This window comes from Ranitomeya variabilis, chromosome 3, assembly GCF_051348905.1.
Source record: "Ranitomeya variabilis isolate aRanVar5 chromosome 3, aRanVar5.hap1, whole genome shotgun sequence".
NCBI classification, from domain to species: domain Eukaryota; kingdom Metazoa; phylum Chordata; class Amphibia; order Anura; family Dendrobatidae; genus Ranitomeya; species Ranitomeya variabilis.
Window position 1 is genome coordinate 619,999,281 of NC_135234.1, and position 24,007 is coordinate 620,023,287.

Below are 24,007 nucleotides of genomic sequence, written 5' to 3' on the forward strand. Positions count from 1 at the left end.
AACCCTCACCCGAGCCCCAACCCTTACCCTAGATCCAACCCTCACCCTAGATCCAACCCTCACCCTAGCCCCAACCCTCACCCTACCCCAATCCTAACTTTATACCAACCCTCACCCTAGCCCCAACCCTCACCCAAGCCCCAACCCTAGCCCCAACCCTAACCCCAACTTTAACCCTAGCCCCAACCCTAACTTTATCCCCAGCCTTCACCCTAGCCCCAACCCTCACTCAAGCCCCAACCCTAACCCTAGCCCCAACCCTAACCCCAACATTAACCCTAGCCCCAACATTAACCGTAGCCCCAACTCTAACCCTAGTCCATCCCTAACCCTACCCTAACTTTAGCCCAACCCCAACGGAAAAATTGAAATAAATACATTTTTTATTTTACTATTTTTACCTATCTAAAGGGGGTTATAAAGGGGGTTTGATTTACTTTTTTTTTTTTTTTTTTGATGACTGTGATGGGGTCTATCACGTTGATCAAAATGAACCATTAGGAAAAATTTCCTATTGTTGCCGGCCGGTAAATCTTAACGAGCGCACTGCGCATGTGCCCACCATTTTCTTCCAGGAAGAAGACGCCGGTGGCCCGAGGGACTTCACAGGGGGTTGCAGAGACACTGGGGGTACCGGGGGGATCGAGGGACACCATTTCTCTCTCCTCTGATGTGCGATCACATCACAGACAGAAATTAAATAGGAAATCGACGAATCATGTTCTCTGGAGTCTCGGCTACCCTTGGTAGCCTAGACCCTGGAGAAATTCCAACGCTGGGGGCACTATACAATTGTTTCTCAGCGCCCTTAAGTGTTGCCGTTAAAAGACGCATCAGCAGTCGTTGAGGGATTAATAGTGTCTTCGGCGTGCTCGAATAATATGTGCGAGTCCCTGCAGCTGCATGTCTCGCGGCTGTTCGACAACCACGACACGTGCAGAGATTGCCCGTTTGTAAGACTCATTTTATTAATTAGTCACAAATCATAAAGTCACTATTAGGGAGGTTTTCATGACAAAAAACTGGTGGAAGTGCAAAGATGAAGTGTGGCCTATGTCTGTCACGTCATACAGTAAATAGAACAAAACTCTTTTCCAATTACATTATAAAAAGTTGCGTTTCAGGCCTCGATTTGCCTTCCACTGACAACACCATTTTTAACAGTAATAATATACTTTTCTTTACATAAAAAAAAAAACACCCTACTAACGCCCCAGTAGAACCTAATAAAGTCAATGGTGTCACAATTTATTTCCAGATATACATTTAAGGACCGATCCCGGAATATCACCATCAAGTGCTCACTAGCTGCGGATTCCTAGGAGAGTAGGATCCTTACGTCTCTTTACAATCCACAGGTTTTGAAGGCGGCTGGAATCAGCCAGGGGACTTTTTGCATTTCTGCAACAGTTTTTTTTCTATTTTTAAAACTTCAATCAATTTTTCAACACTAAAATTACTTGGTAATATGCTGCTTTGTGTTTTCTAAAAGAAAACTAGAATGATAGCACCTGATCATTATGAAATGTATGGGATCAGGAGCTAAATATTGGAGTTAAAAAAAAGATATTGTTTGTGTGTGACATGGCGCAATCTCTACTATTTGCAAAACACATGTAAATGGAATTAAGCTTTAAAGGGAATATGTCTGTAGAATCGACCCTCTTAAGCCATCTATATGAGCACACAGGTCAAGGGGGCACATCTAGTGCGTGACATGTAGATCAGGAGAGCACACAGTCAGTCACTACACTGGTAACAAGTCCTTTCATTTAAAATTGGATTCTTTAGGAGATCTGTGCGTGGCCCATAGATCTTGAAGGGGTTGTCCAAGCTTGGGGTTAAAGTCTGCAGTCATTCTATGTAACTGCAGACCTGTGAATCCTCAGAGTGTGCACTGTGCGCACTGTCAGTATTACTTGATTTACAAACAGTTGTGCTCAAACATTTACCTACCCCGGGAGAATTTTTGCTTTCTTGACCTTTTTCCAGAGAATATGAATGATAACACCAAAACGTTTTCTCCACTCACAGTGGTTGGGTGAAGTCATTTATTGTCAAACTACCGTGTTTTCTCTTTATAAATCAGAATGACAACCCAAAACATCCAAACGACCCTGATCAAAAGTTCACATACCCTGGTTTTGGCCCGATAACATGCACAGAAGTTGACACAAATGGGTTTGAATGGCTACTAAAGGTAACATCCTCACCTGTGACCTGTTTGCTTGTAATCAGTGTGTGTGCATAAAAGCTGAGCAAGTTTCTGGGGTCCAGACAGACTCTTGCATCTTTCATCCAGCTACTGGTGTTTCTGGATTGTGAGCCATGGGGGAAAGCAAAAGAATTGCCAATGAATCTATGGGAAAAGGTAGTTGAATCGTATAAAACAGGGAAGAGATTCAAAAATATATCCAAGGAATTGATAATGCCAGTCAGCAGCGTTCAAACTGTGAGTAACAAATGGAAAATCAGGGGCTCTGTAAAAGCAAAACCATGGTCAGGTAGACCAACAAAAATTTCATCCACAACTGCCAGGAAAATTGTTCAGGATGCAAAGAAATACACACAAATAACATCAGCTGAAATACAGGACTTTCGGAAAAATAGCGTTGTGGCTGTTTCAAGATGCACAATAAGGAGGCACTTGAAAAATGGGCTGCATGGTTGAGTCGCCAGAAGAAAGCCAGAAATGCCACAAAGTATCTTGCCTACAATACGAAAAACAGCACAGAGGCAAGCCTCAAAACTTCTCGACCAAGGTATTTTTGAGTGAGGAGACCAAAATTGTTCTTCTTGGCCACAACCATAAACATTACATTTGGAGAGAGGTCAACAAGGCCTATGATGAAAGGAACACCATTCCTACTGTAAAGCACGGAGGTGGATTGCTGATGTTTTGGGGATGTGTGAGCTACAAAGGCACAGGAAACTTGGTCAAAGTTGAAGGAAATATGAATGCAGCTTGTTATCAGAAAATAGTGGAGGCAAATTTGCACTCATCAGCCTGGAAGCTGCGCATAGGACGTACTTGGACTTTCCAACATGACAACAATCCAAAACACAAGACCAAGTCGACCGGTCATTGGCTACAGCAGAACAAAGTGAACGTTCTGGAGTGGCCATCTTAGTCTCCTGACCTCAATATCATTGAGCCACTCTGTGGAGATCTCAAGCACGCAGTTCATGCTAGACAGCCCAGGAATTTACAGGAACTGGAGGCTTTGCCAATAAGAGTGGGCAGCTTTACCATCTGAGAAAACAACAAACCTCATCCACAACTACCACAAAAGACTTCAAGCTGTCATTTATATTAGAGGGGACAATACACAATATTAAGAAAAGGGGTATGTGCACTTTTGATCAGGGTCATTTGGATGTTTTGGGTTGTCACTGATTTAAAAAGAGAAAACACAGTAGTTTCACATTAAATGGCTTCACCCAACCACTAACCATGAGTGGAGAAAAGTTTTGGTATTATCATTCATATTCTCTGAAAAAAGGCCAAGAAAGCAAACATTCTGCCGGGTATGTAAACTTTTGAGCACAACTATACATGCGGTCACGTGCTGATTAGATGTGAGCAGCCTGCAAGTGAATGGAGGGAGGCAGAACAAGTCTAGTCGGAATGTGGCTGGAAGTGACATGACCCGAGGTCGGCACCTGAGAATCCCAACAGTGAGTCTGCAGTAACATAGAATTACTGCAGACTTGGGCCTCAAGCCTGCACAATCCCTTTAAAAGCTCATTTACATATTAAGAAAAATATTGATTTCAACAGAATAGGACAATGGATTGGAGATAAAGTGTCCTTTATATGATTTTCTATGACCTACATGTCCATATAAACAGCATAGAATGGTTGATCCTACTGACAGATTCACTTAACAAGAGCAAACTCAAGTGAGAAAATAATAAAATAAATCAGAAAGTTGTTTTTTCAGTTTGTCAAAGTGAATGGGAACAGGAAACGTTCAGCCTGTGAATTGCACAACTGCGCTGAGGAAATCAAAGCAAATCACATTGCTTAAGACATTACAAGAGTGTCTTTTTTCAGAAAGGACAGTTGGGAGGGCAGTGGAGGACACCTGGAAACGTTCCCTCCTATTCACCCAATTATAGCCCAATAGATCATCTTACATGGAGAATATTAATCCCCGCTGCAGACAGTTCTGCCTGTACAATTATCTACACATAGAATATATTCCTGTATGTCAGGCTAATAACCCAGAGCAATTCTCACAGCTCAGACAAGCAGCTGATCACATAGCAGGCCACCACCGCATATAGAAAGCCATTACACACAGAAGTGGATGTCTCGCATTCTGAAGGCAGAAATACGACTGGAGAATTTTTCTTGTTCCTGGGCATGCGCACTGCGCTGTTCAGATGCTCCCCCAGCTCAGACGCTCCCCCAGCTCCCCCGCCTTCCAGCGTTGTTATTTGCGGCTGCTTCATTCCAAACGCTGGCAAGGAAACCTGTATATTACGGCAACGCTGGAAGGCGGGGGACCGGGGGAGCGTCTGAACAGCGCAGTGCGCATGCCCAGGAACCCCAGCCCCGCACTGTGCATAATGAATAACACAGTGCGGGGTGGGGATTCAGCAACAGGGTGGCCGCACTGCCCGCACAGGCACAGTCAGGCACCCTGCATCTGACCTATGACGGACAATGAAGACTGCGCCTGCCCCAGGCAGGCACGCACAGCGCAGGCGCCGGATTTAAGAAGAAACAGCGCGAAGGGGGCGGCGACCACATCCCCAGAAGAGAAGAGTGACGGCCGTTGGGAGATTCACAGAGGAGGCTTCGGACCGCCTCCAGGTCTGCAGACAGGTAGTTAGGGCAAATTTTAAAACGCTTTATTGAGGGAATAACGGAATCAAAAACTAAAAGAGCCACCTTGTTAGACTGCAGCATTACTGCTGCACAAGGTGGCTCTTTTAGTTTATAACGGCTGGAGGGGGTGACAGTGGTCCTTTAAGGAAAACCTTTCATTGGGATTTTTATGTAAAGTGAGCACCTCCTCCGGGTGCAGCGGCGCCACTGATTCAGGAACAGATTTAATTTTTGGTTTGTGCCCTTTCATTAGAAAATTATATCCATTCCAGCACTGTTAGCATAGGCTTATATCACATGAGCGCTGCAGCCCATCATCATAGGGGAAGTGTGAGCGCTGTGACCCATCAGTAGCTACTGAGTCAGCTCATGTGACATTACAGTGTTATGCAAGCACCATCAGACCCGGCAATGACATCATTGAGAGGGAGCCGGTGAAAGAGGGGAGTTTAATTTATTTCGTAGAGGAGAATGCAGCATTCAAAAGGGGCGTATAAATAATGGACAAACCCTTTAAATACTTCTGTTTCGACTGAATCCTTGCACTAAAATATGCAGCAAGTAGTCTGCTCTGACTATTGTACATTTTTTACATGCATTTTTCAGACTCCCTCACATAAGAATATAGGGAAATTAGCCAGAAAAAAACCCCTCAATTCCCAGGTAAAATCTGTAATCAGTGACGACAGATTGTTACATTACTGAGATAGGAAATGGCAGATGTTACTGATAGGATTCTATGTAGCAGAAGACCCTCCTCTCCCCCTGCTACATGTAATCTCCTCACATAACCAAAAAAATACTTATACTTAGAAGTTGGTATACATGAAAAATAGGAGCATGTTCACACTGGCCATCAAACAGGCAAAAATGAAGAAAGAAACAAAATGAATATATACCCTGCTGTCAGTAAATAAATATTAAAACCTTTTTTTTTTTTATTAAATTAAAAACCGTGTTTACCAAGTACCCAATGTTATTAACTTGCACTTTTTCTTACAGTTCTTACAGCAGGGTATATGTTAGTTTTGTTTCTGTCTTAGGTTTTGTCTGTTAGTGGCCAATGTGAACATGCTCCTATCTTGCATGCATACTCCAATTAATTTTTTCGGTTTAGGTTTCTGTATTTAATGCAGGTACGGTTGTGTCCTCCCTTTCTCTGAGCTGGACATTACTTTTATACAGCTCCCAATTTGCTGTGCCTCTATATTCGGGGCCCGGTCCTGCTCGGCCCTAAGTCCTCCTTTGACAGATAGTAAGGGTTTAATATTAGAGGTTAGGACCATCCCGATTTGGGTACACCTTGATGCTGGTGGGGATGGCTTTTACACTTTTTTTTTTAATCAGCATCCTATTTATTTAACATATAAGAATAACCAGCAATGTACAAATTTTAATCCATATACTAACTCAGTTATAGCATTAATTAATTTAGGAGAACTAGAGTTTTTTTGTATAAAAATACCATTTATTAAATATAAACTATCAAAAGACAAAGAAATTTTCATTACATATATCACATGTATTATATATTAGCATAGACAAGAATAAGAAAAAGTGTGATCCCAATGGGTGCAAACGCAAAGCGGTCGCTGTCCTGGGCTGATTTTGGCAGCAATGAACGATTTAACTTCTAAATGGCCATAGTTATCGGCATGAAATGAACTAATCCTCTACTACACATGTGCTGACAAGGGAAGAAAATTCTCCCTTGTACAAGTTCAGGTAATTTCAGCCTGAAATGCCACACATAGTGTAACAACAATTGCTGCCCTGAAATAATAATAGAATAAAAGGTTAGTTACCCATAATATGTTGTATGCACGCCCCCTTGAGGAAGCGAGAGTTACTCTCGCGAAACGCGCGTCGGGGAGAGCGGTCGTTCCCTGGACTGAATACAACATATTATGGGTAACTAACCTTTTATTCTATTATTATTTCAGGGCAGCAATTGTTGTTACATTATGTGTGGCATTTCCGGCTGAAATTACCTGAACTTGTACAAGGGAGAATTTTCTTCCCTTGTCGGCACATGTGTAGTAGAGGATTAGTTCATTTCATGCCGATAACTATGGCCATTTAGAAGTTAAATCGTTCATTGCTGCCAAAATCAGCCCAGGACAGCGACCGCTTTGCGTTTGCACCCATTGGGATCACACTTTTTCTTATTCTTGTCTATGCTAATATATAATACATGTGATATATGTAATGAAAATTTCTTTGTCTTTTGATAGTTTATATTTAATAAATGGTATTTGTATCCTATTTATTTATATGCATGATTGCTTTTACTTATTTACTGATAGCAGGGGATGTGTGCATTTTGTTTCTGTCTTAGGTTTTGTATGTAATCCCATCAGTAGGACCTATAGAAAGATGTATAAGTACTGCGCATGAAAAGAATGTCCTTTGGAGGAACAAAAATGGTTTGCGGATGCCTACCACCAGCCCAGCTTATACTAACTTTTCTTTTTTCTACTACACGTCCAGAAAAAAGCATATTGCACAGCAAACTACTGTATTTACTTTACAGTGGGAATCAATAACTGACCTGTGATTTATTTCTCAGTTTCTTGAGGAGTTTGTGAGGGTAAAAACCTGGCTACTGGAATAAAACAGTTGGCTGAAGGCATTTTCTATCTGATTAAATAATAAAAACCGGTTGGAGAGTTTGCAGGATCCAGCAGTTGTGCTGGGGGCACATTTTAGCATTATTCATATAACACGTGGACAGAAAGTAAATCCCCAGCTCAGGAGAACCACATAAATGAAAACATTATGCAACTGAAAAGTGGGCACATAATAATAGACTGAATGCCGAAACAAACCCTGGGACAGCGGCTGATAATAGCAATACTGGTGTCCTCATGGAGGCGCGGGCCTCAAAGCTTCTCTGAGGTCAGTATGGTCTTTACTTGCTTTCTTTATCTGTATGAGTTTACATAGAATTAACAATTTTACAGCAAATCATTGCCAAATTGATCTACAAATTTTCCTTCAAAACTGTGCAGGCATTATCAATGTAAAAGCTGCACCAATTTGCGTTAAAACCACATTGTTGGCACACTTCTTGGCCACGCAGTGGAAACTATATGGAAAATCCCCTTTAAAGGGAACCCGTCATAGAAATGCAATATTTACCAGCAGATATAGGGTTAGTCTGCGTAAATAGAGTTAAAAATCAGCCAGCTTGTCATAAAAGAGCAACGGCTGCAGGGAGAAAATCAAATTACATTCTCCATGCAGCCGATCACTTCCAGTCATCGGGCAGCGCAGGGAGTGGTTAGAGTCACAGCGCACTATACGGTCAGCCCTCTCGCGCACTAACAGTCTGCTCTGCAGCATAAGCACAGCATGTGTGCACAACAGACTGTCAATCAATACCACAGTCTGGTGCTGTCAGGAATTCTCACTGACCCATTTTCAGAGCCTGCATATGCAAATTGTCTCTTCAGAGAGGAAGAGGGCTTGAACTCTAGTGCCACCTATAGGAAGCAGCAATCCTACAAATCATTATCAACCCTTTAATCCCCTCACCCCCCAAGCCTGTTTTCACCTTCCTGACCAGGCCAATTTTTACAATTCTGACCACTGACACTTTATGAGATCATAACTCTGGAACGCTTCAATGGTTCCCACTGATTTTCTCGTGACATATTGTACTTTATGATAGTGGTAAACTTTCTTCGATATGACTTGAGTTTGTGAAAAAAAAAATTAAATTTGGCAAAAATTTTGAAAATTTTGCAATTTTCAAACTTTTAATTTTTATGCCCTTAAATCAGAGAGTGGTGTCACACAAAATAGTTAATAAATACCATTTCCCCCATGTCTACTTTACATTAGCACAATCCTTTAAACAATTTTTTTTGTTTGGATGTTATAAGGGTTATAAGTTGACCAGCGATTTCTCATTTTTACAACAAAATTAGCAAAACCATTTTTTTTTAGGGACCACCTCACATTTAAAGTGACTTTCAGGGGTCTACATGGCAGAAAATACCCAAAAGTAACACCATTCTAAAAACTGCACCCTTCAAGGTGCACAAAACCACATTCAAGAAGTTTTATTAACCCTTCTGGTGCTTCACTGGAATTTTTGGAATTTGGAAGGAAAAAGAAATTTACTTTTCTTTCACAAAAATTTTCCTTTAGACCTAATTTTTTTTTTTTTTACTTTCACAAGGGTAACAGGAGAAATTGCCCCATACAATTTGTTGTGCAAGTTCTCCTGAGCATGCTGATATCCCATATGTGGGGGAAAATCTACTGTTTGGTGCACGGCAGGGCTCAGAAGGGAAGGAGCGCCATTTAACTTTTTGAATGTAAAATTTGCTGATATAATTGGCGGACGCCATGTCACATTTGGAGAGCCGCTGATATGCAGTGGAAACCCTTCACAAATGACACCATTTGCAAACTAGACCCTTTTGAGAACTTATTTAGATGTGTATTGAGCACCTTGAACGGTTCCCTGAAAAATGCCCACACGAAAATTGCCCACACGGAAATTTGCCCACACGGAAATTTGCCAATTGCAGCATCACAACGTTTCAGATCTATGATATTAGAGGTGAAAGGTGAGGATGTTCACATGATATGTGATCAACTTGTGATTTACAGCTGACCTAGTGCAAAACTGCAAACATGCTGAAGATCTGTGGTTTGTAGCAGTCTGTCATTCTCAGCAACAGATAGATCTAGTCTGCTCTCATCTCTCACTGATTCTGCCTTACTCCTCCCACCAGCCCAGAGCAGCAGCACAGGCAAAACCAGAAGCAATGTGATCCAGAGGAGCCATCACTGCTATCAGTACCCAAAAAAGAATCACTCTATTATCTGTGGAGTTACATGGGACTGCAGGTCAGATCTAATACAGTATCATCTCAGTGGGAGCCCACCAAAAGCAGGGGGCTGCTGGCTGAGATAGATGGTCCTGGAAGCCCAGAAGGCACCGCAGAAAGGTGAGATTCTGTCAGAATCTGTCAGAGGAGCAGAAGTGCCATAGCAGTGCCGCTCTCCCATTGACTTCAGTGGCAGTGAGTCTGGGGCCTGCACTTCCTTCCCTGTCCACTTATGACTACCAAGAGTAAGAGTGAACAGACCCTACCTAGTTATGTATCATACACATATACTGCAGGTGCAGGCAGGCACAGGATGGCAGGAAATGCAGAGTGGATTTGAATAAGGGTATGTGCACACGTAGAATGATCATCTGTGGATTTTTCCGCAGCGGATTTGATAAATCCGCAGGGCAAAAACTGCGCTTTTTCCTGCGGAATTACCGTGGTTTTTGTGCGGATTCCACTGCGGTTTTACACCTGCGGTTTTCTATTATGGAGCAGGTGCTAAACCGCTGCGGATTCCGCACAAAGAATTAACATGCTGCAGAATGTAAACCACTGCGTTTCCACGCGATTTTTTCCGCAGCATGTGCATTGTGCAGTACATTGTACTGTAAACGCATGGGAAACCGCTGCGGATCCGCAGCAAAATCCGCAGCGTGTGAACATAGCCTAAGGGTCTCTAGGCCCACACACCACAATGAGAATTATTGTTAGCACAGTGGAATGACAACTCCTAAGAACAGAATCCGTACTCTGGGACTAGGGATGAGTGAACCGAACCTGCAGAACCTGGAGAAGTAAACTGGGCCCAGAGACCTTTGTTGAAATCCATTCTGCATTTTCTTTGCTGCCTGTGTTGTGCTGTATTGTATTTCAATGGAGCCCATGGAAGTCAAGGACAATCACCCGGCAGCTAATTATTTGTGCAGGTGTGCAATGATTGTTTAATAAACTTAAGTTATTGTTGTTATAAAGGGTATGTGCACACGATGCAGATTTAGTGCAGTTCTGCAGCGTTTTTTTCTGCAGCAGAAACGCTGCAGAACTGCACTGTGACAGTACAATGTAAATCAATGTGAAAAAAAAAAAGCTGTGCACATGGTGCAGAAAAATCTGCGCAGAAACGCTGCAGATTTCAAAGAAGTGCATGTCACTTCTTTTGTGCAGTTCTGGAGCGTTTCTGCACCCCTCCATTATAGAAATCCACAGTGGTAAAATCTGCACAAAAAAACGCATAAAAGACACATAAAAAAACACACAAAACAACGCATAAAAAAACGCACCTGCGGATTCTGCCAGGAGATGCAGATTTAGTGCAGAAAATTCTGCACCACATTTCCTACATGTGCACATAGCCTTACAGGAACTAAAGCAATGTGGAAGGAAAAAATGAACTTTTCTTTTTCCCACAAATATTTTTACTTTAGTCCCAAATCTTGCATTTTCACAAGGGTAACAGGAGAAAATGCACCATACAATTTGTTGTGCAATTTTTCAGGAGTACGCTGATACCCCATACTGGGTGGAACTGTTTGGGTGCACAGCAGGGCTCGGAAGGAAGAGAGCGCCATTTGACTTTTGGAACGCAAAATTGTCTTGAATTATTAGCATTGTTGCATTTGGAGAACTCCTCACAAGTGACCCCATTTTGGAAATTAGACCCTTCAAGGAATTTATCTCGGTGAGGGGGGAGCACATTGCACCCCCAGATGCTTCGTAGAATTTTAAACCGCTGAGCAGAGAAAATTTAAAAAAACAAAACATTTTTTCCCACAAAAATGTTGTTTTAGCCCAATTTTTTTTTTCACAGGGGTAACAGGAGATATTGCACCATACAATTTGTTGTGCACATTTTCTGAGAACACCGATACCTTATATGTGGCAGAAAACTACTGTTTGGGAGCATGGCAGGACTTGGAAGGAAAGAAGCGCCAACTGAATTGTGGAGTTCAATTTTGGCTGGAGTAGACTGTGGATGCCATGTCACATTTGATGAACCCCTGACATGCCAAAACAGCAGAAACCCCCACAAGAGAATCTGTTTTGAAAACTACTAGTGATGAGCGAGTGTACTAGTTGCTCGGGTTTTCCCCAGCACGCTCGGGTGGTCTCTGAGTATTTATGACTGCTCGGAGATTTAGCTTTCCTTGCCACAGCTGCATGATTTATAGCTACTAGACAGCCTGAGTATATGTGGGTGTTGCCTGGTTGCTAGGGAATCCCCACATGTAATCAAGCTGTCTAACAGCCGCAAATCATCCAGCTGCGGCGATGAAAACTAAATCTCCGAGCAGTTACAAATACTCGGAGACCACCCGTGCAAGGAGTATACTCGCTCATCACTAAAAACTACACCTTTTGAGGAATTCACGTAGGTGTGTAGGGAACATTTTTAACCTTCATGTAATGCATAAAATTGTATAACATTAGGCGTAGTTAAAGGGAAATTACAATTTTTTCCACTAACATGTTGCTTTGGCACCAAATTTTTAACTTTTAAAAGGAATCATAGGAGAAAATTAACTGTACCATGTGTTACACAATTACTCCTGAGTACACCGATACCCCATATGTGGGCGAAAACTTCTTTTAAGGTCTAGTGGAAAGATTAGAAGGGAAGAAGCCCCATATTGTAATTCAGATTTTTCTGGAATGGCTTGAGGGTGCCATGTCACATTGGCAGAGCCCCTGAAGTGCCAGAACAGAAGAAACCCCTCATAAGTGACCTGATATTACAAACTAATTCCCCCCCATGAATTTACCTAGGGGTGCAGTGTGCATATTGACACCACATGTGCCTCACCAAAATTTATACCAAAAGGCAGTGAACAACAAATAATTACATTTTTACCACTGAATATTGTTTCAGCCCAAATTATAATCTTTTACAAGGGGTAATAGGAAAAAATGAACCTCATGGATTACTGTGCAATTTCTCCCGAGTACGCCAATACCATACATGTAATCGGGAACTACCGTACCTTTGAGGCACAGTGAAAATCTCAGAAAGGAAAAAGCGCCATAGTATAGTGCAGATTTTACTGTTATGGTTTGAGGGTGCCATGACCCACTGGGAGACTCCCTAAGATGCCTGAACAGAAGCTCCCCCCCCCCATAGGCGACTCCATTTTACAAACTACACCTTCCAATTAATTCATCTAGGGGTGCAGTGATCATATTGACAGCCACAGGTGTGTCACAGAATTTTATACCATTGAGCATTGAAGAAAAAATAATTGCACTTTTACAACAAATTATGTTTTAGCACCAGATTTTACATTTTCCCCCAGGAAAATGAGTAAAAAATGGCACCAAACTTTGATCCACAGTTTCTGCTGAATGTGGAAATACAGTGGAAATACAGTACTGCTCAGCCATACGGCAAGACTTGGGAGGGACAGAGCGCTACTTGCCTCCTGGAGTATAGATTTTCCAAGAATAGTCTTCAGACTCCATACACGGAGCCACCCAAGTGCTAGAAAAGCAGAATCTTCCCTGAAGTGACCCCATTTTGGAAACTATACCCCTTTGGGAATTTATCTACAGGTGTAGTGACGATCTGACTCCATGGGTATTTTACAGAAACAAGCAGCAGTGAATGTTGCTGAATGAAAATTGCAAATCTGCTATTGTAGTGCCCATACATTGTAGTGCCTATACACTGTAGTGCCTATACATTGTAGTGCTCAGCTGGTACTTCTGGAGACATGCTCCTGTAAATTAGGTGGGCTCTCATTGCTACAGAAATGCCAAACATGTGGACAGTAATTGCAGCTTAGGCACTGTGGGGCTCAAAATGGAGAGGGACATAGGATTTGAGTGCAGAATTTGCTGAACTTCTTTTGCTGTTCCGGAGCCTTCATGCCATGAGTAGTTGGACCCACCTATATTTCCATTAACAGCTGAGTGGGCACGTGCTTTTTTGTTACATCGGGGTTTCCATCTAAATCTTCGATTGATGCAATTCAGATGAAACCCCTGAGGGAGGCATTCACTATAGTGAGGCAGCAGAGTTACTCTGGACTCATCTGGTCTCTGTTGAGTGGCCGACCACACTTTTATGCAATCCTAAAAAGACGGACACCGCCGAATCACAGGCCAGACAACGACCAAAGTGCCTCCATCTCTCTCATAGGGAATCTTCTGCCAGAGATTCCCTCTGACTCATGTATTTCAGAGATTTACATGGAGACCCCGATGTAAGCGCTCAGCGCAAGATAAATGAGAGCCGAGCTTTACTGCGATCTTTGGGAAGCAGAATTAAGAAATCAGAAGTCGGTCAAGAATTAGTTTATTTTTTACGCCGTTCCTCGTGCTGTATAATTGATTAGACGACTTTTCTACAGGTTGGTGCAATTACAGCGATAACAGATTTACCGTATATCCTCAAGTATAAGCCGTGTTTTTCAGCACTTTTTTTATGCTGAAAAAGCCCTCCCTCGGCTAATACTTGAATGAGGGTCCCACAAAATGGAGGGGGAGGGGGAGCAGCAGCGGCAGATGCAGCTAAAATGTGCCTGGAGAGCATTTTACCACTAAAATGTTTTAGCCCCAAGTTTTTAATTTTTTAAAAAGCTAATAGGAGAAAAAGGACCCTCACTTTGTTGCGCAATTTTTCCTGAGTGCGCTAATACCCTACATGAAATCGGGAAATATTTTTCAGGCACAGTGCAAAGCTCAGAAGGAAAGGAGCACCATTTATAGTGCAGATTTTACTGTTTGAGGGTGCCATGACCCACTGGCAGAGCCCCTGAGGTGCCAGAACAGCAGAACCCCCCATAAATGACGCCATTTTACAAACTACACATCCCAATGAATTCATCTAGGGGTGCAGTGATCACATTGACACCACAGATAGGTCACAGAATTTTATACCATTGGACAGTGAAGAAAAAAATAATTGAATTTTTTTGTTGTTGTTTTAGCCCCAGATCTTACATTTTCATATTTTTCAAACAGATAAAAATGGCACCAAAATGTGTCACGCAACTTATACAGAATGTAGAAATACCCCAAATGTGGCTGTACAGTACTGCTTAGCCATACGGCGAGACTCGGGAGGGATGTAGTGCTATTTGATGATTTGACTCCATGGGTGTTTTCCAGAAAAAAGCAGCAGTGGATGTTGCTGAGCGAAAATTGCAAATCTGCTATTTTAGTGCCCACACATTGTAGTGACCAGCTTATGCTTCTGGACACATGCACCCATAAATTAGCCTGGCTCTGATCGCTACAGAAATGACAAACATGCAGAAGCTAAATGTGGTTTGGGCACACTGTGGGTAATCAGAAGGGAGAGGTTCAATTTGACTTTGGAAGAGCAGAATTTGCTGAATTTCCTTTGGGGGTGAGGAGCCATAGGGCTTTTTCAGAGCCTTTGCACTACCAGTAACGTGGAAGCCCCCTATACTTACGATACCAGATGACAGACCTGAGTGGGGAGTTGTTTTTTGTGAATTGAGTTGAAGCTTGTATTGGGAACATTTTACATAACATTTCAAATCACTTTTATCCTATGCTCTATACTGAGCACTTTCCTCTGGGTTACTCTGAACTCCGTCTGGCCCCTGTTCAGCACTGTCCTTTTCAAAAGTGCACAAAACTGTGGTTGACCCCACTTTTATAAAAAAGACAGTAACCGACAAATCATAGGCCAGAAGACGTTGACAGTGCATCCATCTACCTCATTATAAGAAATATTTCGCCAGGGGTTCCGTCTACATCTTGCACTTCAGAGATTTAGACGCAAACCCCAGTGTGAAAGCTCAACACAGAGCGCAGGATAAACTTGAGCCGAGCCTTAATGCGATGTTTGTGAGGCAGAATAAACAAATCAACAGCAGGTGAAGAATGTTTTTTTTGCCTGCTTTCTAAATGCTGTGATCGATGTCAATCGCAGCATTTAGGAGGTTGAACTGCCGGGGTCAGCTGTCATGTAAACTGAAAACAAAGTCATAGTCTAGACTGGTGATCCGGTTGGGGTAATGACGACCTCGGGTCATCGTGGCAACCAACGATGACGTCGCAGGAGCGCCGATCAGATAGGTGAGGGATCCCCCTCCCTCTCCCAACCTCCTAAATGTTGCGATATCTCAACTGCGGCATTTAGGGTGTTAAACAGCTGGGGGCGCTGCGGGCACCACTCCTGGCTGTGACGTAAACAGAGTACCAGGCGGTGATCATGTGCACAGCTCCTGTGTCCACACGATCGCCAGGATGTATAGGTACGTCCAATGTAGTGAAGGGGTTGAAGCGTAACAGTGGTTTTAATTTTTTCATGAATCAATAGTACACATGAAAATGAGTAAATTTGTAATATATTTTTATCAGAAATCTGCTTCCTTCGCTGCCAAAATTGATCAGTCATTACCAAATTCTGAGAGAGGAGATGGCGGCCCTATGTAGATAGGAGGGCGGAGCTCTTCCTCTAGCTCCTCCCTTCTCCCGCTTACTTAGAATTGTATCCATAGCATCTTTTTTCTCAGTAATGGGAGAGCCTTCACTGAACACATACTTTAGGATTATGACTGATCAATTTTGTCAGAGAAAGAAGAAAATATTTCTGATAAAAATAAGCAACTTTGTAATATATGTTATGTGTATTATTGATTTATGAAATAAAAATTTAAACGTCAGTTAGACTTTAAGGCCTATTCTGTGGATATGCCATAACTGACCCAGATAAGACAGCCCCTTTAATGTTTAACCTTGCACTGTAGCTGGTTGACCTTAAAAAAAAAAAAAAAAATTTCCAAAGAAAAAAAATCTGCATTGCGACTAGTACACAGATCACGAGTTTAATGTTTTGAAGGCCATGTGGCAAAAAAAAGTATTGTTATCAGTGACTGTAAAGGTTATGGAAAGCCAGCAGTCTCCAGTCACGTGAGGTCTAGAGTACAAGTCTGTACAGTAGCCAAATACTAAATCAGTGAAGCGCACAAATACTGAGCAACAGCCAGGCTCCTTGTGTTGCAACACAGCTGATCTTAGATGTCAGTACAAGGACACATGGCTCCTTCTCCCCCCATGTAACACTACACCCTGTGTATGTCTCATGCCCTATGCCCAATACACTGGACACTGTGCATTGATTCACACTATAGCCATCAGATATACGACCCAGATGATCAAGTAGGGAGAAAGAGGGCTCAGTGATAACAGCACAAAACTAAACTGAAGTCATAGAATGAGATGTGCACCGAGCTGTAATAAGGCACTTATAGAAGTCTATACCGCCATACAGTGCCTCCACAGGCCGATGCCTTTACATAGAAACATACGGAGGGGTTTTTTTCTGTACAATTTATATTGCCAAGTTTGATCAGTTGCCATATTGGAGTGATAATATCAGTGCTGTAAAAATCAGTATAAAATGGACCGTCTCCGACCCCTAAAATATATAATACATTGGGTACAGTAGTACCATGCAGGATGTGCTGTAAATGTTTTCATAAGAATTTGGGAAAGTTCTGAAATCTACTATATAATTGTCTAAGGGTCACTTCCGTCTTTCTGTCTGTCCTTCTGTCTGTCTGTCACGGAAATCCCAAGTCGCTGATTGGTCGTGACTGTTTTTCCGTGACCAATCAGCGACGGGCACAGTCCGGCGGTAAAATGGCCACCCCTTACTCCCCGCAGTCAGTGCCCGCTCCATACTCCCCTCCAGTCAGCGCTCACACAGGGTTAATGGCAGCATTACCGCTGCTATTAACCCTGTGTGACCAACTTTTTACTATTGATGCTGCCTATGCGGCATCAATAGTAAAAAGATCTAATGTTAAAAATAATAAAAAAGTTATATACTCACCGTCCGTCGGCCCCTCGGATCCAGAACAGGCCTTTCCCGCTCCTCGCGACGCTCCAGTGACCGCTCCATGCATTGCGATCTCGCGAGATGATGACGTAGCGGTCTCGCGAAGAGCATCGGTAAACGCTTCGCCTGGATCCGGGGGCCAACGGAAGGTGAGTATATAACTATTTTTTATTTCATTCTTCTTCTTTTTTTTTTTTTTTTTTTTTTAACAGGGATATGATGCCCACATTGCTATACACTACGTGGGCTGTGCTATACACTACGTGGGCTGTGCTATACACTACGTGGGCTGTGCTATACACTACGTGGGCTGTGCTATACACTACGTGGGCTGTGCTATACACTACGTGGGCTGTGCTATACACTACGTGGGCTGTGCTATACACTACGTGGGCTGTGCTATACACTGCATGCGTGGGCTGTTATATACTATGTGAGCTGTGTTATATGCTATGTGGGCTATTATACACTCCGTGGGCTGTGCTATATACTCCGTGGGCTGTGTTATATACTATGTGGCTGTGCTATATACTCCGTGGGCTGTGTTATATACTAAGTGGCTGTGCTATATACTCCGTGGGCTGTGCTACATACTCCGTGAGCTGTGCTATATACTACGTGGCTGTGCTATATACTACATGGCTGTGCAATATACTACGTGGCTGTGCAATATACTACGTGGCTGTGCTATGTACTACGTGGCTGTGCTATATACTACGTGGCCGGCCGCGAACAATCAGCGACAGGCGCAGTCCGGCCGCGAATTGGCAAGGGATTTGAACCACGCTTCGCTAATTGGTCGCGGTTGGCCTAATCCTGTGTATTCAATGTATTATTCTAAAATCTTCATAAATAAACTACATACATATTCTAGAATACCCGTTGCGTTAGAATCGGGCTACCATCTAGTGTCCTATAAATGTCTGTTCTGTTCCTGATCTAAGGATCTCGGCTTTTAGTTGAGATGAATCTGTGCTACACTTTATGTACAGGCTCAGTAGTGACAAGTGCTGTGGAGTCGGGGAAATTGAGGAGACGGAGGTTTGGCTTACCAACTCCACAGCCCTGCATAGCATGCCAAGAACCATCGCTTTTAGGCAAGAGTATCTTCAAAATATGGTGCCTTACAGAATCTCCATATTGTGGCACAGAGAAGACTTACGGCTGCCTACAGGGACCTTGCACATTACTATGCAGTTTCTCTGACCCCAAACCAGCAAGATTGAGCACACTATCCCTATTCTTAGGACTGGCCATCAATATCAGATTAGCGTGGGTATGACTACCAACATCCCACCAATCAACCTACTGATGAGTTTCCTTTCTTCATTGACACAACTCCATACATATGGTGCTGCCTGTGGTACAGCTCAGCCACTAAGTAAAGTACAGAGCCGTGCCTCGTAGGAAATGACGAGGACACTGCGTTCATGGGCTTCCTCAGTAAGGAAAGGCTATCAATATTATAGTCCCGGCAAATCCCTAAGAGAAGAGCTAAACACAGGTGGCTATTTTTATTTATTTTTCTAGATTCTCTATATATACAGTACCTATGTAGTATTTATAGCAATTTATTCGATTTAAACCTAAAAAAAAGTGTAAATTATATTTCAACAAAAAAACTGCACAAATTTTGTAGATTAAAATATTCCTGTGTGCATACTTGCATAAAGAAAACATTCATAGGCATGGTGTGTGTGTGTGTGTGTGTGTGTGTGTGTGTGTGTGTGTGTGTGTGTGTGTGTATATATATACACATATACACACACACACACGCGAGTTATATATAAATTCTCATTTAAAGATTTTTCTGCATTTTCATGACTATGAAAATTGTAAATTCACACTGTAGGCATCAAAACTATGAATTAACACATGTGGAATTATATACTTAACAAAACAGTGTGAAACAACTGAAAATATGTCTTATATTCTAGGTTCTTCAAAGTAGCCACCTTTTGCCTTGATGACTGCTTTGCACACTCTTGGCATTCTCTTGATGAGCTTCAAGAGGTAGTCACCGGGAATGGTCTTCCAACAATCTTGAAGGAGTTCCCAGAGATGCTTAGCACTTGTTGGCCCGTTTGCCTTCACTCTGCGGTCCAGCTCACCCCAAACCATCTCGATTATGTTGAGGTCTGGTGACTGTGGAGGCCAGGTCAACTGGCGCAGCACCTCATCACTCTCCTTCTTGGTCAAATAGCCCTTACACAGCCTGGAGGTGTGTTTGGGGTCATTGTCCTGCTGAAAAATAAATGATGGTCCAACTAAACGCAAACTGGATGGAATAGCATGCCGCTGCAAGATGCTGTGGTAGCCATGCTGGTTCAGTATGCCTTCAATTTTGAATAAATCCCCCACAGTGTCACCAGCAAAGCACCGCCACACCATCACACCTCCTCCTCCATGCTTCACAGTGGGAACCAGGCATGTAGAGTCCATCCGTTCAGCTTTTCTGTGTCGCACAAAGACACGGTGGTTGGAACCAAAGATCTCAAATTTGGACTCATCAGACCAAAGCACAGATTTCCACTGGTCTAATGTCCATTCCTTGTGTTCTTTAGCCCAAACAAGTCTCTTCTGCTTGTTGCCTGTCCTTAGCTGTGGTTTCCCAGCAGCTATTTTACCATGAAGGCCTGCTGCACAAAGTCTCCTCTTAACAGTTGTTGTAGAGATGTGTCTGCTGCTAGAACTCTGTGTGGCATTGACCTGGTCTCTAATCTGAGCTGCTGTTAACCTGCGAAGGTTAACGAGTCGGATAAACTTATCCTCAGAAGCAGAGGTGACTTGTTCTTCCTTTCCTGGGGCGGTCCTCATGTGAGCCAGTTTCTTTGTAGCGCTTGATGGTTTTTGCCACTGCACTTGGGGACACTTTCAAAGTTTTCCCAATTTTTCGGACTGACTGACCTTCATTTCTTAAAGTAATGATAGCCACTCATTTTTTTTACTTAGCTGCTTTGTTCTTGCCATAATACAAATAATAATAATATTTGTATTATATTCAATATTATATTCAGTAGGACTATCAGTATCCACCAGACTTCTGCACAACACAACTGATGGTCCCAACCCCATTTATAAGGCAAGAGATCCCACTTGTTAAACCTGACAGGGCACACCTGTGAAGTGAAAACCATTGCCGGTGACAACCTCTTGAAGCTCATCAAGAGAATGCCAAGAGTGTGCAAAGCAGTCATCAAAGTAAAAGGTGGCTACTTTGAAGAACCTAGACTATAAGACATATTTTCAGTTGTTTCACACTTTTTTGTTAAGTATATAATTCCACATGTGTTAATTCATAGTATAGATGCCTTCAGTGTGAATTTACAACTTTCATAGTCATGAAAATACAGAAAAATCTTTAAATGAGAAGGTGTGTCCAAACTTTTGGTCTGTATTGTATACTGTAAATATCAAAATGGGAAGCATACTCCCCTTCTGTCACCCCTATGACTCCAGAGAAGATCACTTCTGGAGCCGATGTCTGAAGCAATGTTTGGGCCATCCAGATATCACAGGATCACTGAAGCCCGTGACTGGCTGCAGTACAGAACCATCAGCCGATATACGGCTCCAGAAGACATGCGATAGCGTCATGGCGCAGTCATTGCTTCCAACGCCAAGCAGAGGAGAAGTCTGTGCTGGATCCACGGGGGCGAGTAAGTCTCAACTTGTTATTTTAGGACAACCCATGCCTAAGAAATAATATGAGGCAAGAGATATTCACCGCACACTCTTATTTCATAGGTTCAAAAAAAGTTTATTTGTGAGAGCGGGTAAAACAGAATTATAGCTCTGGGTTAGAGCGACAAAGTTTAAACGCTTTGACCCCACCAGGATCTTTATCGCTAGGTCGTTTTTGGAGCAAGATAGAGAAAGAGTCTTTAAGTTATGATATTGCAGAAAGCATGTGCAGTGCTGTTGGTGCAGGTTTGCTCGGCACTCCCGCACCTGTCTGGCTGTCAGGCATGAGCTATAAATCTGCCTTTCCCGCTCCCACAAATAAACTTTTTTTGCACCTATGATATAAGAGTGTGCTGTGAATTTCTCTTGCCTCGGATCTTGGGGTCATGTACCCCGTTGCACCTGCATGTACCCCGTTGCACCTGCACCTCAAAAACAGACCAAGTGCACGTCGATCCTCTGAATCTAAGAAATAATATGAACACTGGACAATCTCTAGCATGATGTATAGTGAGGTATTCTGTATGACCGATCCCAACAAATCACAATAGTGCGGGACGGCTTCAGCTGCCGTGTCTGACATTTTGACAATATTGAGGCACACGAACGAGAATCTAAGAGAGACGTAAACAGAAATATAAATCTCACATCACTACAAATATGCAAAATATCCCAGCAGCCAAATACCAGCAATAATGAGAAACTGAAACATTACTCATGTCTGCCACACATCGGTACAAACACTTATCCATCACCATGGCAAAAATATCCTCATGACTATTGCTTAAATAGAAAACCCAGTTAAAGAGGATGTCCAGCTTAGAAAAAATGTGATGCATCCTCATTTGCCCAAGTCCTGAGCACTGCATGGTTGCTGCCCTTACCTCGACGCCCGTTACTCCCGTCCCATCCATACTAATCAACTTCTCAGCTCCCCCCAATTCAACTAATCTGACGCTTCCATGTTCTCTCCTCCAGTAAGTTTTTTTGGTGTGAAGTAAGCAAGTCATAAAAATGGACAAACAACATAATTATGGTTCAAAAGTAAGTCATTTGTCATATCTCGTCAGAGTCTTTCCTGGACTGATCTTTCACTCTCAATTCATCTATATTCAGTGAAGGCAGATTTGCCCAATACGGAGATCGATGACAGTTGGTGCTTATAAAATTCTATGGAGGGAGGAGCTATTGGAAATTCTGTGCCATTTGGGCAGCCTTAAAGGACTATTTCATCACTGCTCACTTCCATATCGGGAGGAGGGCAGCTTTGGTAATGTCACTTTTACAGATGCCTGCTGGGACGTGTGCACCTGTCCTCTTCATTAGAATAGGACTGGAACTTAATACCATGATACCTGCCAATGGTGCCCGCATCAGTAAATGTCTCCTAGGCCGCCCAGCTCCCGATGCAGAGTTCAGCGGAACCACAAGAACCCTTTAACAGCCAGAGACTGATAAACCTATCATTGGTTGGATCCCTATGTATGGAGAGTGCCCAGAAGCTGTGTGCTCTTCATACACTGGGAGTGCTGGCTGGTTTCCATCATCTGCAGCCACAGGCTTAACCCAGGCAGCTTAACCTGGGTTAACCTGAGATGCAGTGGTCGATATAGACAGTGGCGTCTGAAGCACCTGTCAGGGGGATAGCCTGCGACTTATTGTTTCAGTTGTTTCTATTTCGTATATAATGTCTAACTTCTTCCCATAGAACGTGGCTTGTGGCCTTATCTCAGAGATGATTTGAAGCTTTCCAGGTAAAAGAAGGTTGGGGACCCCTGGCCCAATAATGCACCTTCATTAAACAATTTACGTCTTCCATCACTTTCATTCTTCTCTGTGACACAGTAGTATGATCTCATTGATACAGAGAAACCTGTTCCCCTCCCTTATGTGTCCAGACATCATCAGATCATGGGGGGAGGCGCAGAAGAAGCTCCAGGAGGCTGTGATCATCTGACCTGATGACATCTCCTCACAGAAGTCAGGCAGAGCAGTGTTAGGATCACAACACAAAAAAGGGGTAAAAATGAAGGAAGATGACATTTACAAAGAGGGTACAGTAGACAATTGGATATTTTAATATGAACTGTTGTTTTTCTATCAAATATTAGTCTTTGACCCCTTCACTACCTTTGACGTACATGTACGTCAAAGGTAGTGTCCCTGTCTTTGATGTGGCCTACACCTTTCCCCCACTTGATGGCTGATTTAATCATCCATCAAATGGCTTTAGCAGCAGCAAGTTAAGCTCCACTACACCCACAGATATTAACTAGTTAAATCCTGCTGTCAATCACTGACAGCGGGATTTAACACACGTCATCAGAAATCGCGTCATTAATCCCACTCATCAGTGCCCATGTCACGGGATCGTGGGGCGCTAATGGGTTGTCATGACGGCCAGAGGTCTGCAGAAGACTCCGGTGCCTGTCATTACAATCCACCTGTGAACTCCGGCTCAGAACACAGCTTCAAGTCTCCTAAGGTGACTATTGTAGACAGTAATAAAAAAATACAAACCCTCATACAGCTACGTGGCCAGAAAAATAAGAGTTATGAAGAAGGGGAGAATACAACGAAAACTAAAAAACGGAAAGTCACCTGGTAATGAAGAGGCTGAGATGGACAATCAGTGTGAGGAGAAGTGCAGTGCTGTGACCCCGGGCTGAGATGGACGATCAGTGTGAGGAGAATCGCAGGGCTGTGATCCCGGGATGAGATGGACGATCAGTGTGAGGAGAAGTGCAGTGCTGTGACCCCGGGCTGTGATGGACGATCAGTGTGAGGAGAAGTGCAGTGCTGTGACCCCGGGCTGAGATGGACGAT

The 24,007-nt window shown here is 43.0% G+C and overlaps 2 protein-coding genes across 4 annotated transcripts in view; one reads left to right on the forward strand and one right to left on the reverse strand.

The window, feature by feature from the left end:
• Nucleotides 1–24,007, reverse strand: part of SUCLA2 (succinate-CoA ligase ADP-forming subunit beta) — a 101,037-nt gene that overhangs the window by 73,834 nt on the left and 3,196 nt on the right. The gene's annotated exons all lie outside the window — the stretch shown is intronic.
• NUDT15 (nudix hydrolase 15) overlaps nucleotides 7,598–24,007 on the forward strand; it is a 68,646-nt gene continuing 52,236 nt past the window's right edge. For 2 of the 3 annotated variants that reach the window (XM_077297393.1, XM_077297397.1), the window contains exon 1: nucleotides 7,598–7,735. The gene's annotated coding sequence lies outside the window, so the exon portion shown is untranslated. The remainder of the gene's footprint in view (nucleotides 7,736–24,007) is intronic. The other variant, XM_077297395.1, reaches the window with a different exon arrangement.